At 29.1% G+C, this 14,387-nt stretch overlaps 1 protein-coding gene across 1 annotated transcript in view; it reads right to left on the bottom strand.

Moving 5' to 3' along the window:
- Positions 1-14,387, bottom strand: part of LOC108548200 (homeobox protein prophet of Pit-1) — a 38,992-nt gene that overhangs the window by 11,392 nt on the left and 13,213 nt on the right. The gene's annotated exons all lie outside the window — the stretch shown is intronic.

Below are 14,387 nucleotides of genomic sequence, written 5' to 3'. Positions count from 1 at the left end.
TTGTTATAATAAACATTTGATTTTTTTCATCCCTGTTGCATTTTCTATCCATTGTGATAATTCTGCAATTATTTATGGGTGATAAATAGGCCAAAGTGTTTAAATTACTCCATAAAAAGAAGTTTAGTGGGTTAAAGTCAGGTGATAATGAGAAATTAGAACTATTATACTTCTACTGTAATTCTTGTATTTACATTCAGTGTTTTGCGAAATATCGAATTGAATATTTGAAAATAATAGAAGTCGATTGTGCGTCGAAATTGTTGATTGTAGATCCTATGTTAGTTAGATATTTTATATTAATTTTTACTCTTCTCTTTGAGAACTACAAGTATTTCAAGACTTGAACTCTACTTCTTGAACACCCTGTACATAAAGTAATACAGTTAAACTGTAAAACCCAATGTAATTATTAATATGAAACTTTCTGTATTTCTAATATATTTCATGTTGAAATATTTACATTCCTTACTTCCTAATGATCGTGTTTGTTCATTTATGAGATAAGAAGTAAAAAATTCCCAATTACAAAATTACCTGAAATATAATTCTGAGATATATTTAGTGATTAAATAACATAAACAAAAGAATTCTATTATATATTTTTAAAATTTTTCCGCTTTTTTACATATCACTGTATCCGTTTACTTATAACATAAAAAATAAGGATTTCGCAATTGTAAAATTATCTAATTTTAGATCTAAAGTGTAACACAGTATGATGCTTATATATATATAGAATGAGTTAGATGTTTATTGATACAACATGAAAATAAAAGGAATTTTTTCTTCTTTCTTGGAAATTATCTACTAAAATTAAGCTTAATGTGATTTTCATACCTGTTTGTATTTATTAATTTATACAATAAACGGTTAGAAATTTTTAATTACAAAATTACTTAAAAATTAGTACTCAAATATATCATATAGGTGTAAGAATTTATTGTTAAAATGTATTTATAAATAAAACATGAAAGAAAATGAAATTTTCCCCGTTTTCTTTTTAATTTTCTGTCAAGGGTAGATTTTTGAAACATTCTTTTCGGCCATATTGCGCATCAAAAAGCATCGTGATTCATTTATTCTTTTTTTAGCCTTTATTTTTGATTATGGTGATGTATTACTCTATGATAGAGCCTCGATCTAAAAGTCAAAGTTCAAAGTATTCGAGTATGCATCGCTGGAAATTATATTACCCAGCAAATATAACGACATTTCACTTTACACATACACACACACATACACACACGCGCGCGCGCGCGTTAATATATGCTTGCGTGAATAGAACAGGTCTCGAATCGATAAAAAATGGCGAGTCTAAATGTTTTTAATACTGCAAAATGTATTTATAAAATGCATCGCTAAAAAAGGCTGATGAATAATTTCAAAAAATAATCGATAAAGAATATATATATATATATTGTCTTACGTTACGTTGTCTTAAAACGTTTACATTAAATGGAAATATGTTGAAAACTTTCGCAAATTTCGTCAAATTATGTATTATCAAAAATATGAATTTTCTTATTTAAAGGAACTATTTTTCACACTTTACCATATGCGTATGTCCAACGTGTAACAAATGTAAAAATATTAAAAAATAAAAGATATTTGTCTATTTGTATATGCTGATTATATAAATATTTATTCTGTATACCACAGGTACAAGTTTTCAGTTTTCTGTATATATTTCTGGATTATTCCATTTTTTCAAAGCACCTAACCAAAATTAAACCCAAACCAATTTCCACTTTCTTCGTTTCTTTTATTATGATTTGAATTTATTTAGCATTTCTCGCATTTAACAATTTAAAAATAATTTCAAATAATTAGAGGAAAGCACTTTTTAAAATCAGCTATTCCATATTACAAACCCCAATTATACATTTATTTTCGTTTAATTGTCAGTATAATTTCTTTCGAAATCCATGAAATATTACTATTATGTTATTGCCGTTGTTATTATTATTTTTATACAAAATAGTGGTGATTCTTTGTTGTTTTAAATTTAGACGATAGATATTCTATGTTAATATTCTTCCTCCGTAAATATATACATATGTGAAACGAGAATATGTAGATCAAATAAAAATACATGGTTTATTTATAACAATAGGCTATTATTTTGAACAAAATTGGTTCCTGTTAAACAGTTTAGTGATATGTAGGTACATAGTATACCACAAAGATGAAATTGAAGTGCTATTTTTTGCTCAACTATTTATATCGTTAAAATATTTCACGCGTCGCTGGAATCTTTGATTGAACATTATGTAATAGCTCAAAAACGAAGAATTTCTGCAATATTTCTACTTATGCTATCCATAAAACTAATACTTTCGAACGTTACAGCTTTTTCATATTTCTTGAACTAAAAAAGAAGAAAAAAGCAGAGAAAATAGAAATAAAAAATAAAAATCTCACTACAAAATTTCGGAAAATAAATAATTTAAACTCGGGTATATAATATATACTAATATATACTATACTAAATAATAAAGCTCAGAAATAAATATGAATAAAAATTTCAAATTTGTTTTAATTTCTTGATACAAGTTAAAATAACAGTTTATTTTAATCAAAACATCATAGTCATGAAAGCGTGTGGCAAAATGTAATAAAAAATCTATAAAATGTAATTTTTATTTCAAAATTAATGAAAAAATTGTCACCGGAAACTGAGACAATTTTGTTGTCAAATAAATGGGAGTTATCTTCAACAATTTTTGTATTAGTGGGAAACGATCATTAAATGAAAATCACAATAGTTTTATTTTTCATTTTTCGTTACCTGTTAACTACACGGATGTTGGTTGAATTTAACATCGATTTATTTAAAAATGAAACATTAAATGGAAAAAGTTAATTACATATTTTCGTTTTAACTTCTTGCATACAATGAAGTTAAGTACATTATTTCCTTGCTTACATAGCTTTAATAACAGTAATTCGATGATATCCTATAATTGCTATTATATATTTTAATAATCATAATTGACTACAGTAACTATAATTTTTTTTTATTAGGCATAAGTTTATAACTTCTGTTTTACTATGTGAAATCAATACTAATATTGTACGTAGCGAAAATAAAAATAAATTATGTTATACAAAATTTTAGTCAATGGCAATTAAAGAATAACATTGTGTTAATTTATATATCTATGTACAAAGTTTATTGAAAACTGCTAATAGACATTTAATTTCTAATAATCTAGGGTCTCAATAATTTGATTATACTTGAATAAATTGATAAAATTGAAAACCTACTATTGAAAGCGTCAATTTTTATTGAAGTATTAAATAATATGCAATTTGGAATATGTACAAATGTATTAATAAGTGAGCTACATAAATGATTAATTTATTCTTTGGTATTCAAATATTTATAAACATTAACGAGTTATTATTACTGATAAATAATAAAGAATATAGTAATTACTGCAGAATTGTCGTTTCAATGAGCATTGAAGCAAAATCAAATATAAAAATGTTGCGTGGCAAATTTATTATCAAAATACAAATTTCCGACGAATTGTTAAAAAATAATAAAAATTTTCAATCAAATCTGATTAAATTTATGCAATTGTGGTCTATAAATATTAAACTGAAATGAAATGTAGAAATACATAATGCATCGTTACAATCAAATACAGTAATGACAACAATCCAATAACAAATGGATCTTAAAATTACTTTTCCACATTATTTAATTACAAAAGTTATTGAAAGTATAAAATACAAGATAAACTGTAAGAAAATACCTATATAAACTATGTAACGAAAATAAATGAATTTGGAGTAATTATAAAGTATTTTAATATAGCATCATAAATAGAGATGTACCACTTATTATATTGAAAATACTAAAAGATCGACAGCATCAGTTTTACTGTCCCTAATTTCATTTTGGTCTATGTACCTATATAACTACGTTCAATAAAGTGTACAGGTTACATTGTATCGTGCAATAATAAATTAAAAACTTTTCAGTGCTCTGGATCCCCGAGAAAATATTTTTGCTAACAGTAAATAAAGATGTTATTATTTTGTATTATTCTATTATATTCTATTCGTTATTACGATTATTTTTTAAATTCAATTCAGCACATTTCTAAAATAAAAAGAGTTCGTAAGTCAAAATGACAAATTCAGTAAATTACATGAGAAATACTGGTACGAGTGAACAAAAATCTTTCCATTAATCATAATTTTTGGAATATTAAGTTTAAATTTAACATTACAAATGATTTTCCAAGACGACCCATACATCTACAAATCGCTTTTTCAAAAAAGTTCTCAAGTACAATGCATTATCTGGAGCAATAAGTAGTATCGGCTTTTTATACTAGGTAGTGCTGCTTTGTTCTTCAACACAAAACAATGCCTTATTACTTATCGAATATAATCACATAAAGCCTAATCTATTTATTTCCACATAATTTCAATTTTAACTATAAATCACAAATCAGTAGCTCTGGTATTAAAATCAAATTTGATAGCAGAAAAAACAATATTACATTTATATTACACCCTATTCTTTTAGAGATATTGTAGCTAATATTGTTCTTTCCAAGACATAAAATAATCACTATGAGAAGAATTGAATGTTTCGAGTTTCATAAATTTTCTTTAACGCAATAACTACCAAGGGAGTGAAATTAACACGTTTCAAACTTTATTTTTATAGTTGCTCAAAATATGCAAACTTTTTACGTTAATATCGATTTTTCTTCAGAAAGGATCATAATTATGTATACTTTTTGTTTTCAGTTATATACACTACTTTTAAGTACATAATGGGTATACAACACCTAACATTAAGTACATGGCACACAATATCTGTACAGTAGATAGATACGTATTCCTTTATCAATCCTGATTAAAAATAATCAACTGACATGTCTATATAAAATCAGAAAAATGCAAGTTCACCTAAAGAAAAACATTTTTCAAGGCAATAAATGGGGGAAGCCGCGTTTGTATTTGCTTGGAAAATTTGCAAGATCGACGAATGGAAAAATTGATGATCCATATATAGATATATATGGTTTATATAGATGCATTTAACCGAATAGATGCTGGAAAAGTGGATGACTCCTTTTATTTACAACTCCTCTGAAAGAGCTTTTTGCGAACATACTTGCGCGCGTCCCTTAAGGCGCGTACCCTACAAGAACTGGAAAGCTAAGAGTTCGTAATTCAATAACCGTGCTCTCCAACCCTCCCCCACCTCTTCCAGCTACGTTCTCTCATAGAGAAAGATAGCACGATGAGATGGGATAGCGAAAGTGCAGCTCTCTCTCGCTCTTTCTCTCAAGGGGAGAACAGCTCAAAATGTCTGCTACTTTGAGGACCACGACCGAGAAAACTATCCTTCTGTATACCTAAGAGAATACCCTGCACTCTGATAGCTAACCCATGTATAGAGACAGAAAATGGATCCAGGGATAATGGATTACTTTCTGCAAAAAAATATACCTACTACTTTCTTTCTGTCTTATCGTCTGCATTTCGTCCTTGATACTGCTGTGCTTTTTCAGTAAATGCTCGTTAAAATAGCTTCGTTTCGTTGCTTTTATTTTTCTATTTTCTTAGCTGCATTCTTTGACAGAATATGCTGCGAACACAAAGGTGTTGAGTACAATGTCGTCTAATGATGATGTATTAAAAGGAAAAAATAATGTTCAATAATAATTGTGCGAGGAAATTAAGTAAAAATACGCTTTAAGAATTGCAGAATAATATTGAGTTATTATTCATGAATAATAGAATTTATGAGAAGAAGAGAAGTTTTCACCTAATTGATTGGTATCAAATGTACTGAAATATTTATTAATTGATTTTTATTCATTTTTACTTTTTGTCAATTGGTTTGAAAAATATAAAATGGATAATGTTGTAAGGTTGTTAAGATCATTTGAAATTTTGATAAACTCGATAATTCGCAGAAAATTCGCAGAAAAAGCATAATTTATATTTACAATATTGTAAAGTTTATAAATATTTTGATATTAGATATGAATATTGTATAAGGTACGAATGAAAATTTAATCGTGTATTAATTTTGATACATTATTGCCTTTTTTCGATAATGACTTACCTTTGCGATTTAATAATAAAGTTTTATGGAAGTAATTATTAACGTAATTTTAAAATAACGTTTTGCTATTTCTATCAATTTATTCAAATTTTACTCTGAACCATGTTATGGCTAGTTCTGATATAATTATGGCAATTTTTATAAATCGATAATATTTCATAATGTAATCTCACTAAAAACATGCACAAATAAAATTTCATTGTTAATTAAACACTAATTAATTTATATTTATTATTACATTTACCTTCACCTTTTATCTTCAATTTAATTTCACGCACGTTATTAGTCGTTAAAAATTTTATTAACAAATCATATTTGAACCTCATATTTCCATATAAATATATTTAAAAATAAATTAGATAATTTATTTACAAATATTTTCCAATTTGCGTTAATTATTCATTTCTAAGCAATATAACTGAAAATATTACATTTTTTTACAATCGAAAAAGAAATTTCTTACATTTTATCAAGCCTTGAAAGATATGAAAATAATGGTTAGAAAATAAAAATTTTAAACCATAGAAAATATTACAACGTTGATACGATATTTTATTTGGAAGATATAAAACTTACTTACAAATATCGGGAGATATTTTAAAAATAATTAGCCTACATGCAAGTCCCTCTGATCCTCGAATGATGATGGTCTAAAGAAAGTGTGTAATATATCTCTCGACGACAAAACGAAGAATGTGCGTTGACAATTTTTATTTTGTTCACGAGTTTCTCTTATTTCCTCTCAGATAGGAAGTGAATTTTCTCGTAAAACGCCCACTAGGTAGGCTTCGATCGGAAGTCGAATCGAAGTAAAAAGGTCGAATGAAAACTTAGCTAACTCAATATTGGGGCTCGGATTCACCTTTCTTTTTCCCCGACGTAATGGGATTTCTTGTGCGGTGATTCGAGAATTATTCTCTTACCACGATGCTACCCTTTTTTAATCATTATGTGTATTAATTTTGATACATTATTGCCTTTTTTCGATAATGACTTACCTTTGCGATTTAATAATAAAGTTTTATGGAAGTAATTATTAACGTAATTTTAAAATAACGTTTTGCTATTTCTATCAATTTATTCAAATTTTACTCTGAACCATGTTATGGCTAGTTCTGATATAATTATGGCAATTTTTATAAATCGATAATATTTCATAATGTAATCTCACTAAAAACATGCACAAATAAAATTTCATTGTTAATTAAACACTAATTAATTTATATTTATTATTACATTTACCTTCACCTTTTATCTTCAATTTAATTTCACGCACGTTATTAGTCGTTAAAAATTTTATTAACAAATCATATTTGAACCTCATATTTCCATATAAATATATTTAAAAATAAATTAGATAATTTATTTACAAATATTTTCCAATTTGCGTTAATTATTCATTTCTAAGCAATATAACTGAAAATATTACATTTTTTTACAATCGAAAAAGAAATTTCTTACATTTTATCAAGCCTTGAAAGATATGAAAATAATGGTTAGAAAATAAAAATTTTAAACCATAGAAAATATTACAACGTTGATACGATATTTTATTTGGAAGATATAAAACTTACTTACAAATATCGGGAGATATTTTAAAAATAATTAGCCTACATGCAAGTCCCTCTGATCCTCGAATGATGATGGTCTAAAGAAAGTGTGTAATATATCTCTCGACGACAAAACGAAGAATGTGCGTTGACAATTTTTATTTTGTTCACGAGTTTCTCTTATTTCCTCTCAGATAGGAAGTGAATTTTCTCGTAAAACGCCCACTAGGTAGGCTTCGATCGGAAGTCGAATCGAAGTAAAAAGGTCGAATGAAAACTTAGCTAACTCAATATTGGGGCTCGGATTCACCTTTCTTTTTCCCCGACGTAATGGGATTTCTTGTGCGGTGATTCGAGAATTATTCTCTTACCACGATGCTACCCTTTTTTAATCATTATCATTACCACGCTTTTTAAATTGCTTCCGGATAGCTTTGACGAATTTCGAAAAGTACTTATTTTAGTAAACGTACTTTAAATATATTTAAAATATTTGAAACAATTTTAAATATTTCAAAACATAAATGTAAAACGTTAAGGAATTAAAATGTAATATGCTTTAACATTCGACTTGAAATTTAATTTTATTTATATATAAGTACTTATGTATAATATTATGTATAATATTAGATTGGCCAAAAAGTAATGTCAGTATTTTTGGCATGGAGTATTAATCAATCTGTTTAAAATAAAAAGAATTTCTGGAATTTTGTTTTATAATTATTTATCGTAATAAGGGTAGTTGTGTAATTCTAATTAACGTATCATTGTGCATAATGTGTTTGATCTATTCGTAAAATGATTAAAATGATTATCTTCACTTTTTGAATTATACTAAATTTTAACGCCGAGATACTCAATTTATATTTAACTTTCTATATTCTAAATAAATTTCTACCTTTTCTTTTTGGAATTTGAGAATTGATACAGGAGCAAATGACATAATACCTTAAAAACAATGCTTTGTACACTGGAAAAGTAGGAGAACATAATAATATAATAATATAATAACTTCACATAATAAACTATTCATAAGTCACTATCAATCATATTTTCTCGATAGTAAGATTCATATAGTAAATAATAAAGTCAAATAATATGATATATAATAATATAATATAATATATAATAAAGTCAAAGTCCCTATACTTTCATTCGTCCGAACGAAGAACAATCATTTAACGCGGTATCCTTTCGCCATCGGATGATCGAATTAAAATCAGGCAATATGTAAAATCGAATTTACATATTGCTAGATTTTACTTCGCTTTTCTACGAATGCGAAATGTCGAAAATGAAAATCGCGAGCAACTGCCTGCATGTTCCTCGTATTCCAATTTATTCCTAGTTAGGGAAAATTCTGCCGTTAGCACTGGCCAAAGATGGCAAAGACGCGGGGCGAGACGCGGGGAGAGACGCGGGGAGAGACGCGAGGTATCCATCGCTGAACAGGTGTTGGGAAGATAAGAAAAAAAGGATAGGGAGACTCGCCATAGGGGTTCGGTTCCCTTCGTACGGTTTCTCCTCTACTTTTCCCTCGGCTTCTTGCCCCTCGTCGCGAAACGGAGGAAGAACCTCGGCAAGGCCGAGACGTTTCAGATCTATCTAGGGTGGAGAAAATTCAATTTAAAATGGCGGCTCAGATATAATGGCAGCCTCCGGTACAGCGCCACCCAACCACCCTTCTTCCCCAACTCATCTCAACTTTGCCACCGCCGTTCCCTACCTATTTCTCTTTCATCCAACAGCACCCCTGTTCGCGTGTCGCCATCTTTCAAGATACAAAATGCCGTAGCTAGCGCGGGAGCTTTTAAAGAATTCCGTGCCACGGAATATTTCGATTAAAATAAAACCGTGCATCCCTTCTTACTTTTCTTCTCGAGTTTTAAAACGCCAATCGCATATTTTCCCTATTTTTCTATTTTTTATTGTTTTATGCGATATTATTGTAAAATGAAAATAAGGTAAAAATAATTGGCGAATGAGACAGGAAATATATGAATATATTCGCGTGTATCAGTAAAAAGTAAGATGGTTCATAAATTTATTATTTCTCGTGGAATAGTAAATGTGTTTATTTCTATTTATTCGCAAATTATCGTTCACTCGACAATTTTTTGTTTGATTTTAATATTACGAATTATCATGTTATTACAATATTTGAATATATTTTAACAATGTTTGCTCGATTCCATAGAGAGAAATATAGATTAAAACGACCAAAAGAGACCAAAAGAGACCAAAAGAGACCAAAAAATTTTGATAAAAACATTGTTCTTACTGTACGAGTCTTTTGATGTCATACAAATTGCATACAAATATTTTTTATATCATTAAAAGCCAAGAGAGATTCGTTCGGATCAACCACCCTGTATACGAAAATAATATAAAATAATATTTTATTCTATGTATTATGGTAATATATAAAAACGTATTAAGTCATACTGAATTATATCTAATATTGACTATAATATCTAAAACAGTGATAGAAAAATGGAAAATTGAAATAAATAATTATATTTATACTATTTGTATTTGAAAATTTTTATAGCAAGTCATACATTTCTAATTAAGATGGTTAAAACCGAGTTCTATTCTTTTCTTTTATAAGGGTTGTAGCGTGTAATCAATTTACTTGCAGTGTTAATAATCAACAAGAAACGATGGTATTCATTTTTCAACCATACAATCTTGAAAATTAATGAGGGTAAAATCGAAAAATCTTACTTTAGTTGAACTAAATAATTTCAACTAAAATTTCTTAAAAACTGAAACACATCGTTTTCTCGTTCTATGAGATCCAATGAAGATTTTTCATCATTCGATCTCTCCTTGAGAGGAAAGGATGCGTTAATTACCTGGAAAGAAGTGTTTCGTGAAAAGCCATATGGCTATTTCGTGAAATTACTCTTACTTTGTGGTGAACGGGAGCCGAGAGTAGGAGACCAGGGGTCGATAGAAAAACTGAAATCGAAGAAATTATCGGAACCGTAGCGTGCTTCGACGTTTCAAAGTTAATCACTAAAAACGACACTCAAGACCGGCGAGTACTTTTGCATTTGAGGGTGAAATGAACGCGTTCGAAAGTCTCCGCCGCATTGGTGAAGCCACTTCCTGGCTGGACACTTTGTGCATGGATTATAACCAACGAGTAAAAGCAAAGCAAACCGCGTTTTACTTGGCATCGCAGTTTAACAGGGTTAAGTCACCGCGGTTCCTGGGCTTTTAACTCAAACAACACCATCCTGCATTATATATCAAAAGAGCGAAACGCACTGGCGACTGTTTTAATATGTACCGCTCAGAATTCGGGGACCAGCGGGCTGCTCTGCACGTGCTGGCGCGGATCCTCTGCCTAGCTACCGTCCTCTCCATCCTGTCCATTCTTTAACGTTGTCAAAAACCGCACTACTACCCTCGAATCTGTTGCGTTTCATCTTCCAGCTGACGCGTTCAGTTACACCTAATTTTCCCTTCTTCCACGACTTTGCCTAAACGCGAATTATTTATCTTCTCTATTAGCTTGTTCGAGTACGTTTACGCGGATGTTGATCATCAGAGTTGGAACTTTTAAAAGTTGCCGCAAATATTATTTCAAGTCATTAGTATCTCAAGATTGTATTATTTACGCATTTTTAGAAATTCTCGTGTGTTTCGAGAAAATTAAATACCATGAACTAGAAAGAAGATCGAAAGAAAAGTATATATGTAACGAAAGACGAGTAAAACATTTTCTATTTTTGGAAATAGCGATAAGGTAGAAGTTCGATTGAATTTCGTTGAATGAGGTATACATATGGACCAAGTGATTAACATCACTTTTTGAATTTTTCAAAATTTCACCGCCAAAACGGTTGATTGGTATTTAAGTTTTTATATTTGAAATAAACTTTTAGTTTTTGCCTCCTGGAGTTAATGAATTTACTTTGAGTTACTTTATTCTTGTTATTTATTCTGTTTCAAATTGTATAATATTTCGTTTAAAAAGCTGTAAAGTGTGGATTTATTTATATAAAGAAGTTACTATGGATAATTGTCTTATAGCTAATATGCATCATTTAGGAATTTTATTATCTAAGCTTATTATCGTCATTTTTTGCTTTTGTTTTATTTTTAGAGGAAGGCTATTTGTAAAAAGAAATGGATATGTAATAAAAAGTTATTAATCCTTTCGCGAGTAAGCATTTCGGCAGTCTTAAGATGATTTTCCATTTAACTCACTAGCGCCACCATGGCTTGTGACTGCAATAAATATTTATCGTAAATATCGTATATATCCTTGAAATATTTTCTAATTTTACTGATATCATCTTGAAGTTTTCTTCTTTGTACGTGTATCATATTGAAATCATAGTGAAAGAATTAAACAGTATTCACGTTTGCTGATTTTTCTTTAAAACTGGGACATATTACCTACCCAGTTTTTCTCTGGTATTAATAAGTTCTTATGAAATAAATACTCTAGAATTTATATTATTTAACGAGATTAAAACGACGTTCGAAAAAAGCAAAATATTATTCATAGTAACTCATTTAAGCTGAGTTAAGAAATTTATGAGAAACTGAAACGATGCGTTTTCAATTGTTTCGAGTATTTTAGTATACCGTATAATACCCTTTTTGGCTGCTTTTTCTACAGAAACTACAAGTATTCTGCCAAGTACTTTGATATTCTCGACATTTTTAGGAGCCGCCATTTTGTTGACAATCGATTGCTGTGCGTTTATAGATAGTGATCGAGCAATAGTAATTGCACTAATCCACGAGCAACTATATTCGCATTTCTAGTTACACAGATAAGTTGTGGTAACTGGTGGTACGAGCGTGCAGATGAAGATTCTACGTCTAAAAATAAGTTGAAAAAAGAGAATAAAGTTTTTACATTCGAGATCTCGTTTTCAAGAAAATTATATTTGAAAATTCGTGGGGTGCGTAATCGTAAATTTAGTCGTACTTTAACTTTATGAATTTTAGCGTAGACTATCTATCTTTCACGTTATTCTATCATTCGATTTACGTAATTTAAATGTAAAAATACTACAAATGTTTATGAACACGAATGGATATAGTCCGCAATGAAATTCGCTACGTTATTCTATCATTCGATTTACGTAATTTAAATGTAAAAATACTACAAATGTTTATGAACACAAATGGATATAGTCCGCAATGAAATTCGCAGCGTGGAAACTTGAATAAAAGGATGCATACCCCACTAATTTTCAACCGCAATTTTCTTGAAGATGAAAAATTGTATTCTTTCTTTTCCACTTATTTTTAGATGTAGAATGAATTCTTGCATAATTTTATCACCAGTTACCAGACACGCTGACGAAAACAAAGTATTAATCGAATGTTGATAATCTTAATTAATGTTTCATTATAGATAACAATGCTAATCGACGATAGATAAATGTTTCATTCTTATCTATTATCATATCTATTATCTTATGCACGTGTATATTAAATATTTAAAGTAATAATCAACGATATTGTGGAATTTCAAATAATTGATATATTTGAAGTAAATTTGTTTAATCAAGCGAATGAGGTTATTCGCTATTAAATATCGATTTTTAATTAGTAATTAGTAATTTAAATAGAAATTGTATATGCAGGTTATTTCAGGTATTATCTCAGGTATTTCTATGTAAGCCTTGCCAGTATGTGTACAGGTAGCAATGGAATTAAAATGTGATTTGACAAAAAATCCATAAATGTTCGAATGCAAAGTTGTTGATGTAAATATCGAATATAAAAGAAACATTTTATCGACTATTGTTCAATTTATCCAACGTAAAATACATTTCTGCGTGATTTCATAAAATTTCTTCACACTTGGTATCGATTCTCGAACTTGATTCATTTCAAATAAATATCTCTGTGCTATATCAAAATGAGAGGAAAGTATTACTAATTGTAAATCCTTTACGTTTCTGTTCTATACAACTCACTGATGAAATTTTCATAGTAATCTGAAACACTCTGTATAAAATCCTTTCATCGCCATATACAAACTATATCCTATCATACAGCACGCGTATAAACGATAAGAATTTTTGATTTAATCCGAAATTTTTGTTGTAATAAAAATATTTTTTAAATTGGAGAATTTTTCGCTACTATTTTCACGATTTTTTTTCTATTAATAAGTATAAAGTAAATAGTCTAAAATCGTTTCATCGTGAAATATCAACGGCACCACAATAGTTATCAATAGCGCAAATAAATGATAAGAATTTTGTTATTCGATACGACATGTTGTCAGGGCAAAATTATTCTTTTAAATTGAAAAAGTCTTCGCTATCAATTATAGTATAAAATAACTAATTTTCCATAATAACTTTGCATACTTTTATCTGTAACTGTAGCTGCTGTAGTAACTGTAGTGTTCGTCGGAACAAGTAAATAAGCAACAAAGCTATCCGTTTTTATCAATCTCGATAATTTCGCATTTGCTATTTCACCATGGCTATCAGAAAGTTTATTCGAAACGCCTCCGTTTCCACTGATTGACTCTGCAACCCCCGGAAGGCTCGGGGTGTCTTGGATCGACATTTGCGCGCGTAATTTCATTTTGTCACCCTACATGCGTCTTTGATTCAATTATTGTATGACTCATAGCCAAAAAGATAGATGCCCAGAAAATATACATGTAAATTTTTATGAGAAGTAGAACGTGAAATATTGTAAAAACTCTCTGAAACCGAATTAAAACAATTTTCCACCAACAC

Source organism: Eufriesea mexicana, unplaced genomic scaffold, assembly GCF_001483705.2.
Source record: "Eufriesea mexicana isolate 0111107269 unplaced genomic scaffold, ASM148370v2 scaffold1447, whole genome shotgun sequence".
Lineage (NCBI taxonomy): Eukaryota > Metazoa > Arthropoda > Insecta > Hymenoptera > Apidae > Eufriesea > Eufriesea mexicana.
The sequence above is the reverse complement of the archived record's forward strand: the minus strand, read 5'-3'. Positions and strand labels throughout refer to the sequence as shown.